Below are 21,945 nucleotides of genomic sequence, written 5' to 3'. Positions count from 1 at the left end.
TGTACTCGTACTGTGAGATAAGAATTTCAGTAGAATGCCATATACCGAATTTGGTTGAAATCGGACGAGCAATGCCCGATATATGTTATTTTACTTAAAAGTGGACGGTCCTATGCCCTCTGTTCAATTCGGTTGATGACTAGTCAAGGAGTCGCTGACCTCATTAGCAATAGCTCAAGCTTTTTCCATATTTCCATAGCTCGGCAAGCGCTGATTAACAACCAGAACTTGTGCGACTGCGAGATCCTTCTGCACTTAGCAAGAAGTTAATCGCGCTGTTGTTGTATTTTTTCTGACTCGATACTGTCCAATAGGTACACAGGCGGTGCAACCAAATATTTTGTCGGACGCTCTTTGTCAAAGCTGTATGGAGGAATGCGAGGTGGAATCATCTTGTCACTTACTCCTCTCTTTCCCTGTCTTTGACAGACTGAGGTTGAAATATCTGTCCACCGTTTTTTTTTTATCAAGCCTACGACCTAACCTAACCTTCTAGGTCCGCTAGAAATCAAGCCAAATACTTTAATATGTTTCTGAATACCAATATTTTACAACAATAAAATTTATTGGCCAACCCTTTTGAAATGACTTATTTCGCTCAACCCTGCAATCAATGAAATGAGCGATGGTTAACTATCAATGGACGCTAATTCTAGGCTATTGTCTAAGCGTAGCAAATGGTTCTGGAACCAGTATTAACAGCAACAACAATGTCAGCCTCGAAATCCAACGCAGAATAACTCGTGCTACTTCGGACTGTGTAGGCAATTGAGAAGTAAATTTCTCTCTCGACGAAGAAAGATCGAATTCTATAAATCACTCATTATTCCCGTCCTGCTATATGGTGCAGAGGCCTGGACGATGTTACATCTAATAAGTCGGCGCTGCGAGTTCGATTAATGGTCCTTTGCGCATGGCAAAGGCGAATATCACAATCGATGGAACGATGAACTGTATGATTTGTACAAAGATATTGACATAATTCAGGGAATTAAGAGACAGCGGCTACGCTGGCAAAGTCATGCCGTCCAAATGGATGAAAACACTCCAGCTCTGAAAGTATTCAAAACAGTACCCGCCGGGGGAAGCAGAGAAAAGGGAAGACCTCCACTCAGTTGGAAAGACCAGGTGGAGAAGGATCTGGCTTCGCTTCTCCAATCGGCGCCACATAGCAAAAAAAAAAAGAAACGTCTGGCGCTCGGCTATAACCGCTTAAGTGGTGTCTACGCCAATAAAGAAGAAGAAGAAATGCATACGATGTTTATTGTTAAGTGAGATCGCTATCTGTTCGCATAATACCTAAACAGTTGATTAAAATTATAAAAATGCACAGTAGTCACAGCGCGTCTTATTATTCCAAGCTGGGAAATAACTATAAACTTCATAAACTCATTGCCACCGGCGATTTTACTTTCGGTTTTTATTGAACCAAAGACAGTTAATTTGTTTTACTGTTAACAATAATCTAATCAAACGATCTACAGCATCAGGTGTAAAGTGGAAATTTATGTATGATGGCAATCAGCGAGCATTTTGCAGCATGCAACAGCCATCAAAATGCCAAAGCGAGGCAAGGAAATGCAAATACTAATTTCAATTGTGAAAATGGTACAAAATAAAATAAAAGAAACTATGAAAAATAAAAATAAAAAAATTTAATTAATTTATATTAAATTAACAAAAATATATAAAACCAATAAAGCACAGGAATTTAAAATAAAATTTGAAAGAAATTAAGAAAATAATATATTTGCAAGGAAATAAATATTTCATTAAGAAATAATAATAAATACATAAGAAATAAAATATGTATATACATATACATATATATAAAAAGAGAGATAAAGTGATATTTTGAAATCATCTTGAAAAACTTATTATTTTTATCAAATAATGTTTTAAGTAAAATATATACCTATAAATAAAGCAAAAAAGTCAAAATGTTGTTTAAAATAATAATTATGAAGCCAAATTAAGCAAAAAAGTAGGGAAGGGCTAAGTTCGGGTGCAACCGAACATTTTATACTCTTTCAACTTGCAGGCATCAAAGCCACGGAAATGCCTTAAGGTGTAAAAGTTCAACCAGAGGAGCGGAAACCAATATACATATACCTTATATAACTTATACACTGAAGACACATTGTTAGAAAAACAAAAATCATTATATGTATGTAGTATATGGGAGTTGGCATAGTGCAGACCTCATTTTATATAAACTTTATCATTATAAAAAATCTTTGGGTTTCATAAAGGTCAATTAAAAATAATGTTCGAAATTTAGTTATATGGGGGTTAGGTCAAAGACACTCTGTTATGAGTAAAACACGCTCTCTCAATTTTATTAAGATAACTCACATATTGGCAATATATGCGGCATAAAGTCATGCAGAAGTTCGAAAATCTGTATACAAGGTACGTTCCAAAGCAAACAGGACTAAGAAAAAAAAAAACAGAAAAAATGGTTTTTACGGCAAAATGAATTTATGTTATTCAAAATAGTTTTCTTCTGCTTCAATACAGCCTTCCGCACGGTCCAAAAGCATGTCGAACGAGTGTTTTAGCTCGTTGGCGGGATGGCCGCCAGTATGCCGGTGCCAGCCTTTTGAATGTCCTCTACCTCTGCATAACGCTTTTCTGAAAAGGAAGTAGTCGCACGGTTTTGTTTCAGACGAATACGGTAAGTAACCACTCACAATGGTTAAAATGTGATTTTTGGTTAAATAATCGTCCTTCGAATGTTGGATTCTGAGCAATTTTTGGTCGTCAGTCAATTTGTGCGGAACAAACCGTGCATACACCTTTCGTAAGCCCAAATGTTTGGTCGAAATGCGATAAATCGATGTTTTGGAGATGTTCAATTCCATTTCCATGAATTTCAATGATGATTTCGGCTGATTTTTGATGAATTCACGCACATTTTTGATGGAATTCCCGGTGATCACGGATTTTGATTGGCCCACATGTTGATCGTCATTTATGTCCTCACGACCACTTTGAAAACGTGGAAGCCACTCGTGCAATCTGCTGCGGGATAGGCAGTCATCGCCATAAACTTGTTTCAAAACAAAATTTAATGTTTCGGTAAAAGTTTTACAAATTTAAAAACAAAATCTAATGTGGGCAAACATACTGACATTTAAAACGCAGTAACTTCACTTCCAATCAATGAAATGTCATGAGTCACTGGACAATCGATGAAGATAGCAGATTCTAACATTAGTCGATATATAGATGGCATAAATTCACGCAGAAGTTTACTTTGAAACCCACCTTTATATTAGGTATATGGAGGCTAAGGGAAGTATTGACTCGTTGCAACCCATTTGTAGCACATAGACATACCACCATCAGGAAGAGATTCTCTCCGAATTTCAATTATATAGTATATCTCACACATTCATCGATATTTTGGGTAAAGTCAATTATAAGCAAAGAGTCCACATATTCAGTAGCTAGGGGCTTGAACAGTTTTCGTTGGATTTGAACTATTTGTGATTATAAGGTGGCATACTTCAACGGCATACTTCAACGGCACCGGAAAGTGAAAGAATCTAAAGATCGCATAACGCGAAGTAAGTGTGATTGTAGTCTGATTTCGTCCATTTTCACACTGTGACATATAAATGTTAAAATAATGTCATATACCGAATTTGGTTGAAATCGTTTCGGCAGGTCTTGAGATATGGGATTTATCTAAAAGTAGGCGGTGCCACGCCCACTGTCCAATTTTGACACTGGGTCTTAAAAAGCTGTCTAATACCATCTGGGTGGTAAGATTGAATGTCTCTGGAGTTTTTGGTAATTGATCTATCGCGCTTTTAGTAGTTTTTAACAGTACCGTTATATGGGAACTGAGGGAGATTATCATCAGATTGCATCCATTTTTACACTGACGGTAGGTAGGGGTGCTAAAGGAATTTGTCCCGAACGTATTTGGCTATTATAGCTTAAGCGGCTTAGTGGATATGTACATTAAACTTTTTGGAGGGCGCGTCTACGCACACTTTTTCAAATCTTTTTTTCACATAGATGTCCCTTGCTAGTGTGATCTTCTATATCTTAATTTATTGCTTAGATATGGCACTTTATAGGTTTTCGGTTAATGGTGTTTTATGGGGAGTAGCAGTGGTCCAATTACGCCCATCTACGAACTCGTATTTGTTTTTTGCACGAAAGAAGCCGCATACCAGGTTTCATCAGGATATCTCAATTTTTACTCAAGACGGACGAACGGATAGATAGACAGTCACTAGGATTTCAGTTCGTCTCGTCATCTCAATCATTTATATGTGTATTATATGGAAGCTCCGCATAACATATTTTTCATTGAGTTATAAAAATCTTAGGAAAAATAATTTGCCTTAACATAATCTCAACCACTATTGTCTTTTAAACGGTTAGATTTAGGAAAAAAACGTATGAGATCCTTTTGTAGAGCACTCAATTTCCAACAAGAATTATAAAGAAAATATTTTCCAAGTAGTTGGAAGCGAGATAAGAGTTTTTCTATCTGATAATTAGAAAAAAAAATAGAAAACTGATATGTGGAGGACGTTGTCGTTACAATTAAAAGCTCTTACTGAGAAATAGTTTCTTTGAGGAGCCGAGGCACCTATTTTCCTGAGTAGCAAGCAAAAAATATATTCCTTTTGACTCAGCCTAAAATACATAAATTAAAAAATAATAAAAAATAACAGAGTCGTATCAAGTTTTATAACTGGATTCTGTTAGGAAAACTTGTTCAGAATGATCCGCAGAACATTTCCCGCATACGCGATTTTATGGAAAAAATCGATCCGTTCTAATGTACATACATATGTATGTACATATATGCATTAAAAGTAAATCTTAAATTTTAATGCAACGAAATTAAAAGCAAACATGACACTTTACACTTTTTTCTACTTACTTTAAAAAATTTGCAAAAATAAAAATTTTTTAAAACTTTTTTTTTGGGATTTTTCACTTTTTGTTGTGTTCAAAAATCCTTTTATTCGTGGTGAAACGTTTTCAAAAATTTATTTTTATATGTATTTGTGAAATTTTTCAAATTTTTGCCAAAATATCGCACATATATTAATAGCTTGTTAATTCGCGGCTTGCAAACACCCAAAACTATTGTCGTAATTCCGCACGCGTTGAATGCTAAACGCGAACTGAGTGGTAAACTTAAGAAAAATCACTTAGAAGTCACACAGCTGAAAGCGAAAAAAGTTACAAGCGCGTAATATATGAATTTTAAAGCTGAGCAAGTGGCTTACAAGCCGTAGGTTTGCATTTTGTAAGCATGGAAATAACAACAACAAGTATGTACATACGTATGTATGCGACTCTGGCTGCTCGCACAGGTACAACTTTAAATCGAAACGGAACAGCTTGTTGAAGACGCGCAAGCGGTCTAATGTATGAGTATATATGTATACATAGGTGTAAATAAAATATATATACTTGTATATCGTCACCTGAAATGCAAAATAACGTAACACCATTTTACTTCTTCTTCTTAATTGGCGTAGAAACCGCTTAAGCGATTATAGCCAAGTTAACAACAGCGCGCCAGTCGTTTCTTCTTTTTGCTACGTGGCGCCAATTGGATATTCCAAGCGAAGCCAGGTCCTTCTCCACTTGGTCCTTCCAACGGAGTGGAGGTCTTCCTCTTCCTCTGCTTCCCCCAGCGGGTACTGCGTCGAATACTTTCAGAGCTGGAGTGTTTCCGTCCATCCGGACAACATGACCTAGCCGGCGTAGCCGCTGTCTTTTAATTCGCTGAACTATGTCGATGTCGTCGTATATCTCGTACAGCTCATCGTTCCATCGAATGCGGTATTCGCCGTGGCTAACACGCAAAGGACCATAAATCTTTCGCAGAACTTTTCTCTCGAAAACTCGCAGCGTCGACTCATCCGTTGTTGACATCGTCCAAGACTCTGCACCATACAGCAGGACGGGAATTATGAGTGACTTATAGAGTTTGGTTTTTGTTTGTCGAGAGAGGACTTTGCTTCTAAATTGCCTACTCAGTCCGAAGTAGCACCTGTTGGCAAGAGTTATCCTGCGTTGGATTTCAAGGCTGACATTGTTGGTGGTGTTTACGCTGGTTCCAAGATAGACGAAATTATCTACGACTTCAAAGTTATGACTGTCAACAGTGACGTGAGAGCCAAGTCGCGAATGCGACGACTGTTTGTTTGATGACAGGAGATACTTCGTCTTGCCCTCGTTCACTGCCAGACCCATTTTCTGTGCTTCCTTGTCCAGCCTGGAGAGAGCAGAACTAACGGCGCGGGTGTTGAGGCCGATGATATCAATATCATCGGCATACGCCAGCAGCTGTACACTCTTATAGAAGATGGTACCTTCTCTATTTAGTTCTGCGGCTCGAACTATTTTCTCCAAAAGCAGGTTGAAAAAGTCGCACGATAGGGAATCGCCTTGTCTGAAACCTTGTTTGGTATCGAACGGCTCGGAGAGGTCCTTCCCGATCCTGACGGAGCTTTTGGTGTTACTCAACGTCAGTTTACACAGCCGTATTAGTTTTGCGGGGATACCAAATTCAGACATCGCGGCATAAAGGCAGCTCCTTTTCGTGCTGTCGAAAGCAGCTTTGAAATCGACGAAGAGGTGGTGTGTGTCGATTATCCTTTCACGGGTCTTTTCCAAGATTTGGCGCATGGTGAATATCTGGTCGGTTGTTGATTTTCCAGGTCTGAAGCCACACTGATAAGGTCCAATCAGTTTGTTGACGGTGGGCTTTAATCTTTCACACAGTACGCTCGATAGAACCTTATATGCGATATTGAGGAGGCTAATCCCACGGTAGTTGGCGCAGATTGTGGGGTCTCCTTTTTTATGGATTGGGCATAGCACACTTAAATTCCAATCGTTGGGTATGCTTTCGTCCGACCATATTTTACAAAGAAGCTGATGCATTCACCTTATCAGTTCTTCGCCGCCGTGTTTGAATAGCTCGGCCGGCAATCCGTCGGCTCCTGCCGCTTTGTTGTTCTTCAGGCGGGCAATTGCTATTCGAACTTCTTCATGGTCGGGTAATGGAACGTCTGCTCCATCGTCATCGATTGGGGAATCGGGTTCTCCTTCTCCTGGTGTTGTGCGTTCACTGCCATTCAGCAGGCTGAGAAGTGTTCCCTCCATAATTTAAGTATGCTTTGGGCATCAGTGACTAGATCACCTTTGGGGGTTCTACAGGAATACGCTCCGGTCTTGAAACCTTCCGTAAGCCGCCGCATTTTTTCGTAGAATTTTCGAGCATTACCCCTGTCGGCCAGCTTATCAAGCTCTTCGTACTCACGCATTTCAGCCTCTTTCTTCTTCTGTCTACAAATGCGTCTCGCTTCCCTCTTCAACTCTCGGTATCTATTCCATCCCGCACGTGTAGTGGTCGATCGTAACGTTGCGAGGTAGGCAGCCTGTTTTCTCTCCGCTGCGACACGGCACTCCTCGTCGTACCAGCTGTTCTTTTGCACTTTCCGAAAACCAATGGTTTCGGTTGCAGCTGTACATAAGGAGTTTGAAATGCCGTCCCACAGTTCCCTTATACCGAGTTGTTGACGAGTGCTCTCTCAAAAGCCGAGTAGAAAATCGTTCAGCAGTCTGTTGTGATTGCAGCTTCTCGACGTCGAACCTTCCTTGTGTTTGGTGGCGCGCATTTTTTGCTGCACAGAGGCGGGTGCGAATCTTAGCTGCAACAAGATAGTGGTCCGAGTCGATGTTAGGACCTCGGAGCGCACGCACATCTAAAACACTGGAGACGTGTCTTCCGTCTATCACAACATGATCGATCTGGTTGGTAGTTTTTCGATCCGGAGACAGCCAGGTAGCTTGATGAATCTTCTTATGCTGGAATCTAGTACTACAGATAACCATATTTCGGGCCCCGGCGAAGTCAATCAGCCTCAACCCATTTGGGGATGTTTCATCGTGGAGGCTGAATTTACCGACCGTAGTGCCAAATATACCTTCTTTGCCCACCCTGGCGTTAAAGTCGCCAAGCACGATTTTGACATCGTGGCAGGGGCAGCTCTCATAAGCGCGCTCCAAGCGCTCATAGAAGGCATCTTTGGTCACATCGTCCTTCTCTTCCGTCGGGGCGTGGGCGCAGATCAGCGATATGTTGAAGAATCTCGCTTTGATGCGGATTGTGGCTAGACGTTCATTCACCGGAGTGAATGATAGTACTCGGCGACGGAGTCTCTCTCCCACCACGAATCCTACACCAAACTTGCGCTCCTTTATATGGCCACTGTCGTAAATGTCACAAGGACCTACTCGTCTCTGTCCTTGTCCCGTCCATCGCATTTCTTGGACGGCGGTGATGTCAGCCTTTGTCTTTACGAGGACATCAACCAGCTGGGCAGCGGCACCTTCCCAATTAAGGGACCGGACATTCCAGGTGCATGCCCTCAATTCGTAGTCCTTATTTCGTTTGCCATGGTCGTCATCAAAAGGGGGGTCTCTCATCCGAGGCTGGTTGTAGCTCTTCACTGGGGGTGTTTTTTACGTGGCGGGTCCCAAACCCAGCGCACAACCCTTGTAGGGAATGTTTCGCCTTCTCACTTTAGCTCGCCTTCGAACGGATGTTCTTAGGCTACCCAGAGGATACTTGGTCAAAGACCGGAAGTAGTGAGCTGCTTGAGCCATGTGTAAAAGAATCGTTTCTGGCCACTCCCAAGTGAATGGCGATCAGTATAACTTTCCTCACTTGCGTGAACTTCTACACATGACTCCATCCTCCCACTTCATCACTTTACAGGCGAAGCAAAAAAGCCCTATAAAAAGAAAAGCACTTGAGATATTGAAACAAAATTTTCAAATCTGAATTAACATGAAACTATAAGTAAAACTATTTTCGAAAAAAATAATGAAAAAATAACGAAAAAATTAAGAAAAATTTATAGTAGGTGTCTTACGTTATTTTGAATTTTCATTTCGGAAACAAAATAACGTATGATCAATCTAAATTTGTATAAAAATTAAAAATTTTAACATTAATACCTTTTTTCATTTTTAAATAAAAACAGTTGCAAGTTTTTCATATTTCATGTTATTATAACTACTAGAAAAAATTTAAATATTTGAAGTTAAAAAATAGGAATATTGTTTAATTATTATTTATTAAATAACTAATTATTCAAAATGTATATTATCATAAAAGTAATAACAGTCTGCTGGAATTAAAGCTTCTAGGTCCTGCAGATGTTGACATTTCCTCTTAGTTATTGTTAAACTTTGCAAAAGAATAGGCTACTGAATTCCTAAAAAAGCACGGGTCTAATCACATGGATCATGCAGTCGCTAAACCGAACTCTGGCGGCTCCTTCGCTACCCATATACCGAGGGAGTTGTGAGTGGGAAAAAGCCGTTGGAGAAAAGGGACAGTGAGCTTCTTCACGGATGGGTCAAAGGTGGATGGGTCTACTGTCAGGAGCTCTCTATCAACTCCAGTTTCTCCAACTTCCTAAGTATTGCAGTGTCTTCCAGGCCGAGATTGGAGCCATTAAAGTAGCAGTAGATTTACTACTCCGGAGTGCAACATCGTTCAGAGGAGTGACCATCGACTCAGATAGCAGAGTGGCGATTCCAGCCTTGAACTCATTAACAATGAGAGAATTCAGAGCTGATCGAAGACCTAACCTCGCTATCAATAGCATCGAGTGTTTTTGTGATAGGAATGATATGAGTGCCAGACCACAGCGGAATCGCAGGAAACATGAGCTAGCAAGAAGAGGCACGCTAGAACCGCTATCGGTAGAATGGGAGCGGATCTGTGCTCCCGTATCCTATTCAATTACTGCTGGGCCACAATTTTTACACTCGCTATCGAAAAAGTCTTTTGTCACAAGATCGTTCGCATGAGATCTAGTGATCCCTTTGCCCTCAGTAAGGCGGCCTTTCCCTACTTTAGGGGCTTGTAACACGCCACTGTCCTATTGGCTTCCACGCAGTAAGGCTGGGAATCCTACCAGACGCCATCTGCAGAAGCTGTATGGAAGAAGATTAGGTGGAAACAACTCAACACTTCCTTTTTGGCTGTCTTGCGTTAGGGAGGTCAAGACTTAATCACTTGGGGGCGCATACCTTCAGGCATCCCATCGAACTGGCGGGAAGCGTTTTGTTAATTTATAAGTTCGAACACAGGGGTTCTTCTTTTTTATGGCGTCACAAAGGACTATATATATGTATATGGACTACTGTCTACGTTCGATCAACCATGTAGCCTAAAGTAACCAAAGCACATTGAACTTAATCACTAAAAATAAACATAAACAATAAATGAAGGCTAATTCCGATATAAAAAAAAAACACTCTGTTATATTACATACATGATGATAAGTTATTTTGTTTAACGAAATCAAGCACTTGATGATACGTTTTTTTGAATTTTTAATATAGCTTAGGTATTTTTGATCGGAGAAGCTTAAAATTTCTGACACATACATACATATATAATATGATGTGGTGAATCGTAATTAATAAAAAACTCAATTTTGAATTTTTTGATGATACGTTATTTTGCATTTCAGGTGACGATATGTATTTATATATAAAAATATGTATATATGTATGTGCATTCACATGCCTACGTTAATTTTGTTGCACTCTCACTTGGCTCAAACGCTTTGTAAGCCTATATATTTCAATGAATACATATTTACATATATACACATATCAAATAACTGTATATGCATGTATGTGTGTGTGTCGATTTGAACTTTGCCAGTAGCAAACGTCTCGCTGCCCCACTTGAGGCTGCGCTTCAGCAACAACAGACGCTTGAGTCACAGCGTCCAGTACCGCAGGCAGTCGTGAGCGGCTTAAACGAATGCAATTCAGTTAGTTTGTAAGTATGTGTGATTGTATTTGAATGTAACGACCGCAATTTAACTCGATTTATAAATACAATAAAATTAAATAAATATTTATTATTAACTCGATTTATAAATACAATAAAATTAAATAAATATATATTATATATATAATAGCATCTGGTAACAAGTTTTACTCTCATTCGCGCATGCGCCCCACCGCTAACTTATGCCGCAAACATCACATACATACACACATCCACGCATTACCAGTCTGCCGTTTATTAAATTTTTCTTTCGCTTCTGACTCGGTCAACTGAAAATTGCCAAAAACCCGGCTCTTGTTTGCATTTCAGCATTTTTGCTCTCCAAAAAGTTCGGCGAATTTTTATTGATTTCGTAAGTGCGGCTGGCGCGCATGTCAAATACGTGCAGTTACATACGAACATTCATATTATGTATGTTTGTGCATATTTAAATTGCAGCCGAAATGTGAAGTCGTGAGAGCGTTTGTTTTGGTTCGTTGCAGATAAGAGCACTTGAAGTGAAACAGAGCTCGAATTAAATTTAAACGTCTGTCAAAGAATTTCAACTAATTGGAAAATGGTGAATAGCACAACAAATAAATATATGTATTTGTGTCAGAGAGGGTGTGTTTATCTGTGAGGTTGTGAAGGTCATTGCACGTAATTGTTGTTATATAAGTAGAGTATTAACTATTTATATGGCGATTTTAAGCGAAGAGATTTTGCGGAGACAGTACTAACTGCTTTATTAACACACCATAATATAGAGTTACTGTTATGTACTGAATTGCAAAATTGTCTCAAGTCGCAAAAATTGTCTCTAATTTAAAATCTCAAATTTAGCGACCTGTGTCTGTATCATAGTACGGAATTCCGGTATTATAGGCTGTAAATTTTGGGACAAAATTTAAATATTTTCCGAAATATTGAACCCGGTCCTTTGATCAAATTAGATATAATCATTATAAGCACACATAATTTTTCGGCCATACTTATTCGAACTTTCATAATTTTTTTAAAAGAATCAATTTTCTTGAAACTTATTTTTCGATAAAAATGTATATCGTTATTTTTTAGCCTTGTTTTTCAGTATATATAACAAATAAAAAAAAAACTAAGTTACGAAATTTTCGATAAAAAATTATCGATATTTTTAGAAAAAATCGATTATCTCAATTGAATATCTTTCGCTAAAAGCATAATTAAAGTTTTTAATTCTTGAATTTCGATAACTATCGTCAATAGTTAGAACTTTTCATCTTTTAATATAAAAAATACTGAAGTTAAAAAATCATTTGCGATCAAAACTCATCGATATTTTTAAGTTCGACTATTATTATTTTGCTGCATTCTTTTTGTTCATACTTGTAGAAAATCGCTTTTCTAAAAAAACCTTAAAACTTTATTTTTCTATAATAATATTGATCGATATTTGTAACTCTTATTTTTCGATAAATATAACAATAGGTTAAAAATTTTAATAAAAAATGTATGAAGTTACGCAATGAATTTTCGATAAAATTTCATCGATATTTTTAGAAAAAAAACCGATTTTCTCAATTGATAATTTTTTGGTAAAAATAATCGAAGCTTTAACTGTTATATTTCGATTATTATCGCCAATACTTAAAGATTTTCATCTTTTAATATAAAAACTACTGGGGTTAAAAATAATAATTTTCGAACTAAAATTTTTCTACTGTAGCTTTTTTGTTAAAAGAAAAATATCGATAATCGTGAACCTTGAATTCGAAAAAGATCGATATCTTTAATTTTTTTTTTTTTTATATATGATATTATTCAAATATATTTTTTTTTATTTCAAGGCAAAGGAATCATATTTGTGCGATTATTTGCGAAAACTCTACGAAAAGATGCGGCGACTGACGGAGGGTTTCAAGACCAAATTGTAGAGGGATCACTTTTCCAGTCTGCTGAATAGCAGTGAAAGTCTAACTCCAGGAGAAGGCGAACGCGATTCCCCAATCGATGACGATGGAGTAGACGTTCCATTGCCCGAAAATGAAGATGTTCGAATAGCAATTAACCGTCCGAAGAACAACAAAGCGGCGGGGGACGATCGATTGCCGGCGGAGCTATTTAAATACGTGTCAGCTTTTTTGTAGATTATGGTCGGATAAAAGCGTGCCCGACGATTGGAATATAAGTGTGCTCTGCCCAATCCACAAAAAAGGAGACCCCACAATCTGCGCCAACTATCGTGGGATAAGCCTCCTCAGCATCGCAAATAAGGTTCTATGGAGTTTACTGAAAGATTAAGGGGATATTCTGGTCTAAAAGCATGAATTTCAGGTAATTTTTAAAGTGTCGTAAAAAAAAGGCAATTAATATTTTTATTATCCATTTTTTATTAGTTATTTGTTAATTTTAGAAGAGTACAGAAAAAAATTAAAAACTAAAAAAAGTAAAAAATTTCAAAAATTATGAGCTGACGAAGTGGGGGGTCTCTAAAAATTTCCACGTGACCATATCCATGATTTCAACCCTCCTAGTAATCTGAAACCAAAAAAAAAAAAGATTATTAATCTAGAATAATGTCGCAATGGCCGGAACTACGGAAAAGTGGGAAAAATTTTTTTCACAAAATGGCGACTGCCTGAAAAAAAAGTTTTTTTGGATCACTTTTCCTGACTATTTCGAATTTTTTAAAAATAATAAAAATAAAAATTTGGGGATGGGGCTAGTTCCAACCATAGACAAGCCTATAAAGAAGACTCTATAAAAATTTCAAATAAATCGGTCCAGTAGAACCTGAGAAATCGTGGGTATCGTTCCGAAAAAGTCAGTTTTGAGAAAAACGCGTTTAAAGTTTCGCGTAAAGTCTTTTGTTCGATTAGTTCCGGCCGAACTAGTTTGGATGCCGGGTCAGAAAATTGCCTATATCTCCGAAAACAATTTGAATTTAGAAAAATCCTCTTTTGCACATATTCTTGAATAGTTAAACTTTGAAAATATAAAAAAAAATTAGATTTTTTAAGTTCCAGACCAGAATACCCACGATGTCTGAATTTGGCATCCCCGCAAAACTAACGTTGAGCAATACCAAAAGCTCCGTTAGAATCAGGAAGAACCTCTCCGAGCCGTTCGATGCCAAATGAGGTTCGAAACAAGGCGACTCCATATTGTGTGATTTCTCAGTCTACTACTAGAGAAAAAAATTCGAGCTCCAGAGATGAACGAAAAAGGTACAATCTTCTATAAGAGTGTACAGCTGCTAGCGTATGGTGATGAAATTGATATCTTTGGCCACAACAACCGCGCCGTTAGTTCTGCTTTCTCCAAGCTGGATAAGGAAGCGAAGCAAATGGGTCTGGTAGTGAATGAGGACAAGACGAAATATCTCCTGTCATCAAACAAACAGTCGTCGCATTCGCGATTTGACTCCCACGTCACTGATGACAGTCATAACTTCGAAGTCGTAGATAATTTCGTCTATCTCGGAACCAGCATTAACACCAACAACAACATTAACCTCAAAGTCCAAGTGCAGAATAACTCTTGCCAACAGGTGGTACTTCGGACTGAGTAGGCAATTGAGAAGTAAAGTCCTTTGTCGACGGACAAACACCAAGTCACTCATCATCCCCGTCCTGCTATATAGTGCAGAGGCGTGGACGATGACAACATCTGATAAGTCGGCGCTACGAGTTTTCAAGAGTAAGGCTCTGCGAAAGATTTATGGCTCTTTGCGCGTTGGCAACGGCGAATACCGCAGTCGATGCAACGATGAGCTGTATGAGATGTGCGACGACATTGACATAGTTCAGCGAATTAAGAGACAGTGGCTACGCTGGCTAGGTCATGTCATCCCTTTGACTGAAAACACTTCAGCGCTGTACTCCGTTTAGAAAGACCAGGTGGAGAAGGACCTGGCTACACTTGGAATCTCCAAATGGTGCCAATCGGTTACTACGCTAATAAAGGAAAGGTTTATTTTCATAGTCGTTGGTTTGGTTTTGAGCTTTTCATTATCTATATCATATATTGAGGTTAAGTTTTTCGTTCAATTAGGGAACTACCAGTATTAAGCGGTCATAAAAGTAGGCCAATATGGGTTTGTGAACTAATACGGTCCGCGATAGCAGTTTTTATAAATAATCGAGGAATAATTCTGAACAACTTGAAGAAGTGCTTTATTCAGGTTGAATAAGCTAGAAGCTCCAAGGATCTCGAGAAAAACTAATATTTGGTATTGAAAATTAGAAATATTCCGAATTAAATATTTGTGCCAAAATAATATTGGTATATGTTAAGTATATATAGTAAGTTGTATTGTATATATTTGTATACTTTGCATACTTGTTGTAGTTTATAGATATACATATGTTTAGTAGAGCAGGTTAACACTAGAAGCCCACAAATGTTCAGCACACCCATTCAATTTCATTTCATTGACATTGGAACCTTATAAAATTATCAAATTTAATGGCACTTACTAACGACCGGACGGACGAGTTGTTATTTAGTGTTGCTTTCAACTTCAAACCTGCAAATGTATGTATGTACACACAGCTATTTATACATACTGTAGTTGCGGAGTTCAAAGCGCTTAGGCCTATTCAGCTGCAAACCAAACATAAACTTATAACTTAAACGCTTCCGTGCTTCGCTACGCATGCGCACAGTTTGATCTATCCCTTGGCAAAGCATTTTTTACTGCGTTGTTGCTGCGCGTATTTTTTTGCTTTGACCGTGAAAAGCACGTGTAAATGATTGACATGAACTTTACTCATCACACAAAAAACAAAAAACTTTGTTTTCAACAGATTTTAGCATTTTTTGCATACTTTTTCATTGGAATTTACATTTTTAGGCGTTAATTAATGGAATGCGAAAAACGGCCTGAGTCATTGTTTTGATTTCTTATATGAATTAAATTACCATAAATTAGCAACTTCTTCGAAAGAGTATTAAAATTAAAAGCAAATATGTTTTATTTGCCAAAAAATGTCTTTGACACATATTTTATGTTCGCAACAGAATAAAACCAGTTATTGAAGAGCAAACCACCTTGATTGATTTTGCAACAAAGGCCTTAGCTTCGGCGATCACCTCTTCATTTCACGCAAATTTATTTAAAGCGAGCATTCTTTTGAGATCTGAGAACAGAAAATAGTTGCCGTAGGCTGGATCTGGAGAATACGATGGATGTGGCAATTAGAGGCCGAATTCATGTATTTTCGTCGACGTTTTTACTGACTTCCCTAACCAAAAAACTACCTTTTGTGTTGTTGTAATTATAGCGGTTAACTAGTTCCGGATTAGATGGTAAGGTTGGGCTATCTAATGGCAGGCTCAGTAAGTTTCGGTGAAGGCTCAAGGACTTCGTCTGGTTTGACTCCAAGTACGATGTTTACTGACTGGGAGTCGGTGAAGGTGTTAACGGCTCCGCTGTGAATGGCGGTCAGTGCATATCTAAAGTTTGCTGCGTCTGAAGTCTGGTCGGCAATGTCGTTGACTTAATGATAGAAGCCCCTCTTGATGTTCTTATGAGGTGACTCCGCTTCAAGCAGACGACAGCAGGGATGGTTTCTACGAAACTGCTTGGTGAAGCATTCAGCCGTACGGTGTAGTTTATGTCTTTTCCCAATCAGCTGCTGCCTAGCGACTTGAGGATTTTGTTGAGGGGTCATAACCGCCGATATTGAACCACAGCTATAACAGTTTAACAAACTGACTGAAAAAAAACTAATCCTTTTAAGGAAACCCTTTGTAGTTGACGAGGTGCCTTCACGAAAAATTCATACTAGGTTATTAGCCAAATCAACGCCACCGTCATATTGTTCTGACCGGACCACTGAATGAAAATCTATATAAATTAATAATGGCTTACAGGGTCCGGAAAGTAATACTTGTAGGACTGATTTTCTTCCAACGCGACTGTACTTCGAAGCATGCGCGCACCGACTGTATACGGTAGAGGGCGTTCCGAGCTAATGAACGAGCGACAGGTCAGTTGTCTCCGAGCACGTAGAGAGTCAGGACAAACATTTTCGCGCGACATAGTTCTGTGAGTGGTGCAAGTCGAAAATGCAGCGTTCGTTAGAGCAGAGGAACGCGATTAAATTCTGTGTGAAACTGGGTAAATCTGCAACAGAGACGTTTCAATATGATCAAGCAGGTCTACCCAGATGTTGCTTTAACAAGAAGTGCCTTTTTGAAGGGCCGGGAAAAGGTCGCTTATGAAGATCTGAACAATAAGCAAATCTAAAGTGAAAACGATGCTCATTGTCATTTTTGACATCAAAGGCATCGTCCAGCATGAATTTGTTCTCAAAGAAGTGTCCTCAAGAGACTCAAACGTAGGGTCAATCGGGTCCGACAAGACATCGCAGCGGATTGGAAGTTGCACCACGACAACGCCCCGGCTCACACCGCCTTTCTTACGAACAGCTACCTAACCAAGGCTGGCATCCGAACGCTTCCGCAGTCGCCCTACAGCCCAGATGTGCCCCCCTCCCCCCGGACTTTTTTGTTTCCTTGCCTGAAAAGGCCGAAAAATACAAGAATTTTGAGACGACAGAGAGTATCCAAGCAGCATGCACCTCTGCTCTCAAGGCTATTTCGGAGAATGCTTTCCGTGACGCATTCAATGCTTGGAAATCGCGCTGGCAGCGCTGCATCGACGCAGACGGAGCCTATTTTGAAAGTTTTTAAAGAATTGTAACGATTGGTTCCATAAATTTTTTTTAATCGACTCAATCCTATTGCTTTCCAGACAAACCCTGTATGTTGATGCAAAAGCCTTAATTTATGAAGGCGTTAGTTAATATTGAGCAACTAAAGTCAACTACATAGGTATAAATTAGTCAACTGTGTTAGCTTATTTTTCAAGAATGAAAATCCAAACCCAAAGTTTTTAAAAATTAAAATCTAATCAAGCAAACTATTCAAAAGTCTCACGTTATTCTTAAAAGATAGTTTAAGACTTAAAAACTGCTAAGCTTTAAGAAAAACTTTTAAGCTAAGCCAAAATAGTAGTAGAGGAGCCACGTGGAAACTATGTACCTACTACATATGTATGTACCTACATGGCAGTAGATATTAAAAAGAAAAACTTCAGCTTCCAACGCTGACGACACTCTGACGGCTGCGTTAACAAATTACGCGGCAACATACGCCCGAGCAGACGGCCAACAGAGTAGAAATATGCCATAAAAGGCGACACAAAGTGTACAGTTACATCGCTATAAAACCAAAACAACAAAAACCAAGGAGAAGCGAAAGAATTTCTTCAATACTTGAGATATGCGAAACTTCAGAGTTCCTTGTGAAAGTGTCATTAGAAGACTAACCGCAAATTACACACCAACCGCGCCACACATACACACATATGTCAACGTATATGTGTAAGCTATGCAAATCGGCTTGTAATGGCAGTGTTTGCCGGTTAGCCAATCCATAGCCAATTTGTGGCAACAGCTCCAATACTGGCAGCATTGTTAGGCTTTGCCAAGCTTCAACACGGCACTTTGGTGGGCGTTTTGGGTTAAAATTGAAAAGATGGGCGTTTTAATTGTTCATTTAATTTAAACGTTCTACCATTACGGCGTCGAAATGTTGATAACATATCCAAATACTTATACTATTAAGAACGCTCAGCTTCATGTTGCGAAGCCAATTTTAAGTTGTCTTCTGGTTTTGACTCTTGTTTAGCGTATTTTTATATGCACCTGTCTTTTCGCTCCAAATGAAAATGCATCAAAAAGTACACATAAATACTTGCAAAATAACATAAACATCTACACCCAAAAATATATGCTTACATTCTTCAGTGCCACAATAGACTTATGGCATGTTCTTCCATGATGCATGCATTTCCTGCTCTTTTATTCACAATTATACTTTTCCACCTGACAGACAATGTCTTTTTGTGGACTCCATTGTAGTCCATTCGTTGAAATAAATATTAGTATTCAGTTTTTGACGTGAAAATGAACTGAAAATGTCAAGAAAGGTCATTTGGTCTGCCTCTAAAACATATTTATATTAGGAAGAGAGATATTTGTAGACGAAAATAAAAGTACACATGTATATAACCTCAAAAATCATTAAAAGTGAACAAAAGCGTTAATTACACTGAAACTATAATACACTTCATAAATATAAACGATTCCTTACAAGAACTTCATTTTATTCAGTCAGCTTGTATGACAGCTACATGCAGTACGCTATCCGATCTGAACAATTTTTTGGAGATTGCATTCCAAGGATCACGAAGTTCAATTTCCAGGTTTCCTACTTGTTTAAAGAAAAAACACAGGAACTTCAAATTATTTCTTTCAAGTGTTGGCCGTGGCTACGTCTCAGTTGGTGTGATATTACACGATCTTGGTGGCCAATCGACCAGCCCAAAACGTGAAATTATCTGCTCACCGAAGTGTTCTCTCAATAAAGCCATTGATTGATATGATGTGTGGGAAGTGGCGCCGTCTTGCTGAAACCAAACGTCGCCGAGATCACGAGCTTCAATTTCAGGCATCAAACAGTTGGTTTTCTGAATGAAATTGCAGATCTTGAATCTCTTCAGGTTGTTCTTCGCCCCAAATGCGACAATTTTGCTTGTTTATATACACATTGAACAAGAAAACCGTCTGGATGAAATCTCACACGTCTTGAATTGCTTCACTTTACTCTTTGGATCACCATATACGTAGTAGCGAAAAATGTTCTTAATTTTGATATCTTGTCTTCGGCCAATTTCACCCATTTTCGAGCCAGAAATAGATATCATTGCTGAAAAAATTTTGACGTCAATAACAGTTATCCCGTTTTGAAGATAATTTTCAGAGTTGTACATATATCCATATCTTTATTTATGTTTGATATATCAATGCCGTAAAAGGATCTGATAGAATCTTTACTTAATCGCAACAAATTCGATCCATTTATAAAGCTTATGGTTACTGATGATTAAAAATTAGTCACTTAATATAACAATAAGCAAAGGCCGTTCAATTTAAGATCTCGACTTAAAATTCACCCAGTACACATCTACTTGGATCACCCTTCATATATGTAGTAGCGAAAAATGTTCTTATGGTTTCTAGATATCTTTCTTCGGCCAATTTCACCTATTTTCGGTTAGCCATATATTCGGTAACTGGGGGATTGTAAAGATAATTCGTTTCAAATTTGACGTTTTCAGATAACAGTTGTCCGAAAGCTGGGGAGTTGTTCATATGCAACCAACTGTGCAGTTGTGGGAGTTGGGATCGGTAAGAAGCCGTTTGAAACGAGGTGGCGTGAGCTTCTTCCCGGATTGATCGAAGTTAAAAGAGACGGCAGGAGGTGGAGTTCGGGAACTCTCCATCAACTCTAGTTTTATGCAACCAGACTGTGTGAGGTCTGTTAAGCGGACATGGCTATCATCAGGTAGGTATGCAGCTCTGAAGAATAGAGCTCGCTGACTGTGCTCTCAAAACTAGTGTGTAGTATGTAGAGTGTATGACATCATGGGCAGCATTTCCATATTAGAACTGTATGGGTTTCCGGTCACAGCGGAATGCCAGGAAACTGCAAAACCTATGAACCTATTTCATCCGATTGGAAGCGAGTGGGTTGTCTGATAGCTCTTGCCTTTCTAGCGCTAGATTTATGGACTTTCAGCGAGCTTGGAAGGCGCTTTTCAACAACCAGAACTTGTGTAGCTATGAGATCCGAGTAGTCGGTTGTCCGCACTACTTCCACTTAGCAAGGTCAATCTCTCAATTGAAGGTGTTCTGACTGAACATTGTCTAATAGATACACGCGTGGTGCAAATAAATATTTTGTTGACCGCTCCTTGCCAAAGTTGTATGGAGAAAGACGAAGTGAAATCATCTTCTCATCTTCTCCTAAATTACTCGGCTTTTACCAGACTGAGATTGAAATATCTCGGTTGTGACACTTTTGGAGATCATAGCGAAGTGGCTGGAATTGATATTAACCGCCTTAATAAATTTGTGGTAAGCTCAAAACGCTTCGTGGATTTATGAGTTCATGCACTTCAAGGAGTTTTTGGTTAAGTTAGGTTTGCGATACAATATTGAGTTCAGTTACGAGGTCCAAGGCGAGTAGTTATCCTTTAGGATGCCTGCGCTTGAAGCTTAAATATCCATTGTTTCCCTCGTGTCCTGTTCTTAACAACTTCTGAAGTGAGTTTTTGGGTCACACAAAGGACAAATATTTGTCTAAGTGAGATCCAACGATTTTTGGATCAACCCCGCGACCTTACCTAATCCAACTATGCTTATGCAAAAATAATGAATTTATATATAGTATATGCATATATTATATAATATAGGATTACATAAAAAATGCATACCTTAAATCACATGAACATTCTTATTAAGTCAACCCACAGATTCCAAAACCTCCACTTTTATCTCAAGCTAATAAAGACAAATGTCAGCAAGTTAAAATGCGCCACAATAGCTGGAGCGACAATGCAACGGAATACTGAATACGCAAATGCACAGGCGGAAAGATTACTAAATCATTATTTGCCAGCTTTCATATTATTTTTGGTCAACTATTTTGAAGACACCCACATAAAGGTGGATATTACATAACACACACACACACACATTTGAATATCATAACGCTTTTTGCCGGTGAAACATTGACCATGTCCTTTGAACATGAAACTAGAGGTTTCTACGAGGTTGCGAAAGTCGCTCAATGTCAAGCAACATTGAAATGTTGCTGAAACATTTGCACTTTGTGTTTCCGGTAAACGATAGCGAGTACCAATACAAACGCAGATGGCGAACTGGCGAGCAATAGCCGAACCAAACACACGAAGGAAAGCATAAGGACGCAAACAAGTTGTTGCAGAAGAAGATGTCGTCTGTTGTTGTTGTTGTTGTTGTTGTGGCTTGTCGCCTGTTGACAAACATTGTAAACATTATGTGTTGCGCCTAAGCAAAAAGGATGTGGCATAGGCAAATATATGCTTGCGCTTCGTGATGTGAGTGTGCGTGTGAGCGCGAAAGTTTACCACTACGCCTGTGTTGGTGTTAGGCTGCTGCCTTTGTGGCTGCCGCACATATAAAACAGGATGCGCATCCAACACAAGCCACAGAAGTCTCGAA

The 21,945-nt window shown here is 38.8% G+C and overlaps 1 protein-coding gene across 2 annotated transcripts in view; it reads right to left on the bottom strand.

The window, feature by feature from the left end:
• The window catches only part of LOC126756385 (putative fatty acyl-CoA reductase CG5065), a 28,338-nt gene extending 23,171 nt beyond the window's left edge, over nt 1–5,167 (bottom strand). For both annotated transcript variants that reach the window (XM_050469418.1, XM_050469420.1), the window contains exon 1: nt 4,910–5,167. The gene's annotated coding sequence lies outside the window, so the exon portion shown is untranslated. The remainder of the gene's footprint in view (nt 1–4,909) is intronic.
• Nucleotides 5,168–21,945: the final 16,778 nt, after the last annotated feature.

Source organism: Bactrocera neohumeralis, chromosome 4 (genome assembly GCF_024586455.1).
Source record: "Bactrocera neohumeralis isolate Rockhampton chromosome 4, APGP_CSIRO_Bneo_wtdbg2-racon-allhic-juicebox.fasta_v2, whole genome shotgun sequence".
Lineage (NCBI taxonomy): Eukaryota > Metazoa > Arthropoda > Insecta > Diptera > Tephritidae > Bactrocera > Bactrocera neohumeralis.
This window is presented reverse-complemented; position numbering and strand designations above follow the sequence as displayed.